Raw genomic sequence first — 8,780 nt, forward strand, 5'->3', positions numbered from 1 at the left:
GGAGGACAGATCTTTTCTTTCCAGTCCTTTAATTAATCTAGTTTTTTACACACTTTAAATGTCTTTGCAAAAGGTTCATTTTTTCTTGGAAATGTGGTATTATAAGTTGAACTAAATTCAGAAATTTTAAATTTTTAAATAGTTATCACCTACTCCTTTCTAGTTTGAGAATTCTAATTATATGTATATAAGTTTCTTGGTTTTGACACAGTGAACTATTATCACTGATCTGTAAATTCTTTCTTCATTTTTATTTTGGACAGTTTTTATTGTATATTCAGTTATGTTTGTAAATAATTCATTTTCAATTTGCAATCTATTAAAAAAATTTAAAAATAAAAATAAAAATGAAGAAAAAAATCAAGAAATATACCACTCACTGGCACCACATGCCCCACCAGCCCCGCCCCTGGGTGCACTAAACTCAAAACTGGGCATGATGGTGCACACCTGTAGTTCCAGCACTGGGGGGGCTGAAAACAGGAGGATCACTATGAGTCTGAGCTATGTAGTGAGACCTGTACCAAATACATTTTTTTAAAAAATACATTACTTCCTTAGTTCATTTGGAGTGTTATAACAAACTACATTACAATGGATAACTTTGGGGAAGAAGGGTACTAGGGATTGTACCCAGGGCCTTTGCACTGAATAATATCTCCAGGCCCTTTTTTTATATTTTATTTTGAGACAGGATCTTGCTATATTGCTCAAGCACAACTTGAACTTGTAATCATCCTCCTGAATCAGCCTCCCAAAGTTCTAGGATTACAAGCATCACCACTACATCTAGCAGAATGGGTAATTTAACCAGAGAAATTTATTTCTCATGGTTCTGAGGCTGAGTCCAAGATCAGGCCATGTCCTCACAGGATGGAAGGAGTAAGGTAGCATTATAGGACCTCCTTTATGAAGGCAGTAATCCCATTAATAAAGGTTCTGCCTGGGGCTGGTGAGATGGCTCAGTGGTATAAAGCACCTACTTAGAATAAAGGTTCTGCCTCACAATATAATCACATCGCAAAAGGCCCCACCTCCTAACATTATCACTTTGGGGATCAACATTTTAACATACAAAGTTTGAAGGATACAATATTCAGACAATAGCAACCATATTAATAGAATGTATGGAAAAATAAAATCACATACTCACTTCCATAGACACAGAAAAAACACTTGACAAAACTCAATATTCCTTTGATATAAAAACAATATCACTTTGTGATACAAATTAGACATAGAAAAACCTTATTCCAATGCAATAAAGGCCAAATATTAAAATCCCACAGCAAATATAAAAGGCTTATTGGCTGGGGATACAGCCAGTGATACAGGGCCTGCCTGGCAAGTACAATGTCCTGAGTTTGATTCCCAGTACCAAAAAAAAAAAAAAGCTTACATCTATGTTATGTACATGAATCAACTCCTGTGGAAGAATGTAATCACTATGTACTGAAACACATACTAATAAAAAAATTAAAACTGAAAAAAAAATCCACAACTAACATCATACTCAATGAACAAACTTAAGATTTTGGAACGGGAATATATATCTACAATCCCAACTACTCTCAAAACTGAGATGAAGGGATTGCTTGAGCTCATGAATTCAAGACCAACCTGGGAAACACAGACTCTGTTTCAAAAATAACCAAACAAATAAAAACTCAAAAGCTTTTCCTCTAAGATGTGACAAGACAAAGAAAGATGACAGGCTCACCAATCCTATTCAGTATGATTTTGAAAATTATAGTCAGAGCAGTTAGCTTAAAAAAAGATATAGTATGGAGTCACTGACAATGTAATATTTGTGAAGCTTTTTAATTTATTCCAAAAAAGGCATAGTATTTTAGTACTTTTACAAAGAATGCTTTTAAAATGCTACTAATCAAATATGCTTTTAATTGAATAAAATTTTTTAAAAATGAAAAGATATAAAAGTCATTGAAATAGGAAAAGAAGCAAAATTGTCTGTTTACAGAGCATGATCTTACAGAAAGACAACCTTCAAGACTCCACCAATCTGTCAGGTGTGCCACCACGCCTGGTCTTGGTGGCTAGCTCAGCATGCCCATGGGCAAGGCCAGTGCAGCACATGGTGTGGAAATTGAACATCGGTCCCTGCACTTGCCTAAAAAGGCGCTTCGTCTGCCGAGCTATCTTGCCAGCCCCTCAAGAACTAATAATCTCAATATGTACATCTTATCCAAAGCTAGCTACACATTCAGTACAATCCCTATCAAAACCCCAACAGCACTTTTTACAGAAATTAAAAAAACACTAAACTTCATACAGTACCACAAAAAACCCAGGTAGCCAAAGAAATTTCAAGCAAAAGCAAAAAAATTAGAGGTATCATACTTTCTGATTTCAAATATTCTATTATAAAATTATAGTAATCAAAACAGGATGGGGTCGTGGGTGTAGCTCAGTACTAGAGTACTTGTGTAGCAAGTATGAGGTCCTAGGGCCAGGGAGATGGCTCAGGGTTTCATCCCCAGCACTGCTCTTCCATAAAAGGTACTGGTAGTGGTACTGGTATGAGACATACCAAAAAAAAAAAAAAAAAGGGGGGGGCAACAAAACAGAATGCCCATGGTAGAAAGAAATAAAATTACACACACACACACAATAGCTAAGATAACTATGCTATTAATTTCTATTATTTAACTTAAAAGAACAGTTAGTGTTCATATTGTTTCATCAATTTTACATGCCTACATCTGGTAATTTGAGCAACTACTTTAAAGATAACAATACATAATATAATAACCATTGTTAATTGTTATCATCTTGTTTTGAATTTTTTTTCTCTTTAAAATACTAAAAAAGAAAACAAATTAGAATGCCCAGAAGTACACCCTCACATAAAGCCCATCCACCTTTTGCAAGTGTGCCAAGAGTATACAGTAGGGAAAGGACTGTCTCTTCATAAATGGTGCTGGGGAAACTGTATATCCAAAACAAAAAACCAATGAATTTGGAACTTTGACTTATTCCATACACAGGAATTACTAAAAATGGATTAATTACTTATGTGAGACCTAAAACCTTAAAACTCCTGGAAAAAAAATGTACAGAAAAATCTTAACATTAGCCTTGGTAATAATGTTTTGGATATGACACTAAAATCATAGGCAATGAAAAGTAAAAATACACAAGTAGGACATCAAAATAAAAAATGTCTGCAAAGCTTATGAAATATTCAGCAAAATGAAAGGCAACCTATATATATATATTTTTTTTTTTTTTTTCGGAACCGAGGTCCTTGCGCTTGCCAAGGAAGCGCTTATTCCACTGAGCCATCTCCCCAGCCCGAAAGGCAACCTATATGGTTCCAAGGCAGAGCAACATGGAAGAAAGGCATAACAAAGAAGAAACGAATCATGTCAGGCAGTAAAGCAGCAGCCTTACTTCTGCTGTCCCTTTTTATTCCATCCAAGCTCCAAACTCATTAGTTAGTGCTACCCACTACCAGTGGGCCATCCCTCTTCAGTAAATCCATAATCCACACCAAGAACTATGCTAAACCAATCACTGGATAACCCAGTTTCATAAGCCCATAACCGAGTCACACCCAATAGCCCCACCTATGAGTAAAAGAGGCTGGGGAGAGTACCTTGATATAAGCCATTATAGTCCACAATGGCCATCTGCACACTAGATAGCCAGAGGACCCAATAATTGCTCAGCCAGGGTAGAGAAAATGGAAACCAATGTACAAAGGAGGTGGAAGTAGAAGATGCACCCCCTCAAACCAAATGGAGCTCTTCAAAAATACATGAACTTCCTTCTTCTCTTTTTACACTCCAGCCACGCTAAAGACTACTGGTTGGTGCTATACACACTGGAATTGTTCTTTTCCCTCAGTTTGCTAGTCTATGTGCCAGTCATCTCCACAGACACATCCAGAACTGTATAGTTCTAGTCTGGTAGGCATTTCTTAAGTCCAGACAAGCTGACATGCCATGATTAATGGCCATACCATGAGAGATCCTGGGTAGTCTTCAGCATCATAAATAGGATGAGAAAAAAGCAATGAATTCCTCATCCATTTAGTTTCAATTCTTGTTCTCATGAAGCAAGTGGCTTTATCTTAAGGCATACTAAACTGTGACCTTTCCAAGTCTCTTTCTCATCTAAGTGCTGCAATGACAAAGCTTAATTGTCACTTTACTGGCTTGGGAGCTGGCTGGGAAAGCACACTTTTGGGTACGACTGTGTGGGTTCTGGAGGTGTGATCTTGAGGTCTAAATCTGACATCTTGCCCCTTCCTTCTGGTGCTATTCCCTTACCCAGCTTCCTGGCCACCATGAACTGTTTTTGCTCTGCCACGCCATTCTGCTATGATGCTTCTGTCTTGGAGACAGCTGAACATGGATTGAATTCTCTAAAACCTTGGGCCAAATTAAACCTCCCTCCTTTAGGTTGTAGGTAAGGGATACTATGTCACAACTACATAAAAGCTAACAAAAACATTTACATGGAAAAACAATGAAACATAGCCCTTGACATCATTTACAGAAGCTAAAAACACAGCTAATTATAAGTAGTTTGTGCACCTAAATATAATTTTTTTAATCTTTTATTTATTCATTGGGTACAGGGTCTCACTATGCAACTCGGACTCATAGTGATCCTCCTGTCTAAGCTTTCCCAGCACTGGGATTACAGGCATGTGCCACCATGCCTGGTCTCGGTGGCTGGCATGGTATGGCCAGGTTCAGGGCCAGAATGGCATGAGGTACTGGGGATCGAACCCAAGTCCTTGCACTTGGCAGGTGAGTGCTAAGACCACCAAGCTACCTCCTCAGCCCCATGTTCACCTAAATATAAAAGACAAAAAACTAAAGCTTCTAGACATAATACTGAAGAATAAATTCATGCCTTTTGGACAAGGAAAGATTCCCATAAAGGAAAAGATAAATTGTATTTCATTAAAATAAATAATGTATTTTCCACCATTAAGATAAAGAGACAACAAACAAAAATAAATCAGTAAAGAGGCAAGAAACAGAAATGATACTTATAACAAAAAATAACAAAGGTCTGTCTACACCTAGCATACAGAACTCATTCTCAGAAATCAATAAAAAAAAAAAAAAGATATCCCAAAAGAAAATACGCAAAAGACTTCAGCAGGTACCTCACAGACAATACACAAAAATATTTTCAACCTTATTAATAATCAAGAAAATGACTTGGAAAAGAAACTATTCAAACTCAATTACATATAACTTTCATGGTCCAGCAATATCACTCCTGCATATATGTTAAAAAGAAACACATTTATATTTTTAAAAAGTCATGAAGACAACAGCAACCACTAGAGGATACATACAGAAGGAATAGGACATCTGTTTTCCTCCCTGGCTGTGTGAGGATCGCCAGCATCACGAATGACACAGTAACTGTTTGAACCTGGAAGTTCATGACCAACCAACTTCTTTAAAGGAAACAAACGGTCACTGATGTCCTTCACCCTGAGAAAGCAACAGTACTTAAAACAGAAATATGGGAAAAACTCGCCAAAATGTACAAGACCACACCAGATGTCAATTTTGTGTTTGGATTCCGAACCCATTTTGGTGGTGGCAAGACAACTGGCTTTAGCATGATATATGATTCCCTGGATTATGCGAAGAAAAATGGGCCCAAACATAGACCTGCAAGACACGGCCTGTATGAGAAGAAAAAGACTTCAAGAAGGCAGCAGAAGGAAAGCAACAACAGAATGAAGAAAGTCAGGGGCACCACAAAGGCTAACGTTGGTGCTGGCATAAAGCTGAAGGAGTACAGATTCTGCAGTGCCTGTCTGCAGTAACACGACTGTTTTCACAAAAGGATTTAATAAACTGTAAAACTTTGAAGAAAAAGAAAGAAATAGGTCAACAATACTTGCTACCTTCTTTCATTCACATGAAGTGTAAACACAAGCAAAGTAAGGTACAGTATTCTAGAACAGTTTATATTTTCCAATAAGTAGAAGAGTTAATGATTAGAATGTACCATAAGTGTTTCCATTCTGGCTACCCTGCGCCAGCGGGACCTGCCGGTCCCAGCCCAGGCGCGGTGTGGGTGAGACCCTCATCCACGCCCTTGGGACCCTACCACCACTCTGCAGCACCACCACCCCCAACCCGCCCACAAAGTAAGAATTTCTGCCGCGTTCTGGGCACCCCTAGATCCAGTCCTAACCCAGGGCCAGTGAGTGTGTGAGAGAGCTTCCTTTCCCCACTACTCCACCTTATCCCCTCCAGATTCAGCTCAGGCCTGGCATACAGGCCTGGGGTAAAACCTTCAGCCGCAATCCCTGCAGAGAGAGTAGGAGACAAAGCCTCCCAGCTAGTCCAGGAGTAAAACATCTTGCCAGAGGGGCACAACAGGATCACTCCCAAGGGCACAAGCAGGAAGGAGCTGAGCACAGCAGCCAGACCCAAGCCAGGCACAGCTGGATAAATCCAAACTTCGTAGGTCTGCACCTGAATTTCATTAGGTGCTAAGGTTATAACTGCACCAAAGCTCTACAACAAAGGTCAGAAGACAGTGCTACACAAAATGACAACGAGAAGGAGCAAAATGCAATCTCAGACCCCAAGCCCACCCATAACAAGTGCAGAGGACACTAACACAGAACAAACTGATAATCACACAGCTGAAATCAATGAATCAACAGCTTCTGAAATAAAGAAACAACTGCAAAAAGGTATAGAGGAACTCAGATTGGAAATGAAAAAAGAAATCCCTGAATTAATACCATCTGCAGTAAAGAACCAAATGCAGAAACATACGGAGGAAACCCAATGCCCACCCAGAACAAGTGCAGAGGACACTAGCTCAGCTCAAATGTATGAATTAATAGCATTGATAGTAAATAAGCAGCAGCAGAAAGTTATAGAGGAACTCAGAAATGAATTCTTTTCTACTACCTCAGCTCAAATGTATGAATTAATAGCATAGAAAGTAAATAAGCAAGAGCAGAAAGTTATAAAGAAACTCAGAGCAGAATTCTTTTCTGAAATAAAAAAGAATTCTCTGAACTCATAGCATCTGAAGTAAAGAATCAACTACACAAACATAGGGAGAAAACCCAATCTCAACAAAAAACACTGCAATAAAAGAATTAATAACTGCTTCTAAAGAAGACATTGATAAAAAAAATAAAAGATTAAAAGAATGACGGGGGCTGGGGAGATGGCTCAGTAGGATAAGCGCTTGACTGGCAAACTCAAGGATCTGAGTTCAATCCCCGGTTCCGCAAAAAAAAAAAAAAACCTAAAACTATGCAGAAACAGTCCCACTCATAAAACAGTTCATATATTCTACTAAAAGAATGACGGATTCCTTGAATGAGCAATACAGGAAAGAAAGAGATCCCATGAAGCAGAGTCAAAGACATATAGAGGAAATTAAAATCTCAATCACAAGCTTACAAAACCGTTTAAGTAAAAGTGAAGACAGAGTTTCAGATCTTGAAGATGCTGGTGCAGCTAGTGAAAAGGTAAGAAAGGAACTCTTAAAAACAACTAGGATGCAGGAAAAAATAATTCATCACCTGCAAGACAATGCAAAGATGAACAACGTGAGACTAACAGGCAACAATGAGAAGGAGTCAACACAAAGGACATTAAAAAAATATGAGCAGAAGTAATAGCAGAAAACTTCCCAAATATGAGGAAACAATCTGACATTTAGGTAACTGAAGCATACAGAATACCAAGTAACCTCAACCCAATTAAGAACACACCAAGACATATAATCGTCAAGATGCCAGAAATTCAGCTCAAGTTTAATATACTGAAAGCTACTAGAGAAAAGAAGCACATCACATTCAAAGGAAAACCCATCAGAATTATGGCCGACTCCTCTTCACAAACCATGAAGGCAAGAAGAGCATGAAGCAGAGTACTTCAAGTCCTCTATGAAAACAAATTTCAGCCCATACTACCATACCCTGCAAAACTTTCTTTCAAGTTTGACAGAGAAGTGAAATACTTCCATGACAAAGAACAACTAAAGAACTTCATGATGACAAAGCGAACCCTACACAGGCTCCTGAAAGATGTTCTAGAGAAATATCAAAATGATCAGAACCCCACAAATGAGATCAGAAGCCACCAACTAACTAGAGCAAGCAATTAAACACAAGAGAAAAAGGAGTAAATGACAACAGATAAATAACACATCAATCATAAGTCAATACATCTCAATTATAACCATCAATGTAAATGGACTCAATTCACAAATTAAGAGAAATAGACTGGCACAGTGGATTAGGAAACAAAATCCAATATTCTGTATACAAGAAACACATTTAACTCATAAAGACATTCATAGGCTGAAAGTCAAAGGATAGAAAACAATACATGTCCCAGTACCTCAGAAAAAAGCAGGGGTAGCAATCCTATTCTCAGACAGTCTCAACTTCAAACCAAGAATGGTCAAGCAAAATAAAGAAGGCCATTATATACTGGTTAAGGGAAAAATTCAAGAGGAAGAGGTAACACTCCTAAATATGTATGCACCAAACACGGGAGCACCCAACTATATAAAGCAAATCTTAATGGAAATGAAAAATCTAATATCCAATACCACAATCTTAACAGGAGACCTTAACACCCCCTTATCCCCAAAAGACAGGTCAACCAGACAAAAAATTAGCAAAGAAATAGCAGAAATGAACCAGAGCTTGAAACAAATGCAGACAACCTGGGGCCCACGGATCCTCAATAGACCCAGAGTGCAGGCCCAGAGAGTAAGTGAGACGACCCGGGGCCCAC

The 8,780-nt window shown here is 38.3% G+C and overlaps 1 protein-coding gene and 1 pseudogene across 2 annotated transcripts in view; one reads left to right on the top strand and one right to left on the bottom strand.

Annotated features, from left to right (window-relative positions):
* Sbf2 (SET binding factor 2) overlaps positions 1 to 8,780 on the bottom strand; it is a 508,807-nt gene that overhangs the window by 462,561 nt on the left and 37,466 nt on the right. The gene's annotated exons all lie outside the window — the stretch shown is intronic.
* On the top strand, positions 3,353 to 5,824 carry LOC105742684 (annotated as a pseudogene).

The sequence above is a fragment of the Octodon degus genome, unplaced genomic scaffold (genome assembly GCF_000260255.1).
Source record: "Octodon degus isolate 3935 unplaced genomic scaffold, OctDeg1.0 scaffold00067, whole genome shotgun sequence".
NCBI classification, from domain to species: Eukaryota; Metazoa; Chordata; class Mammalia; order Rodentia; family Octodontidae; genus Octodon; species Octodon degus.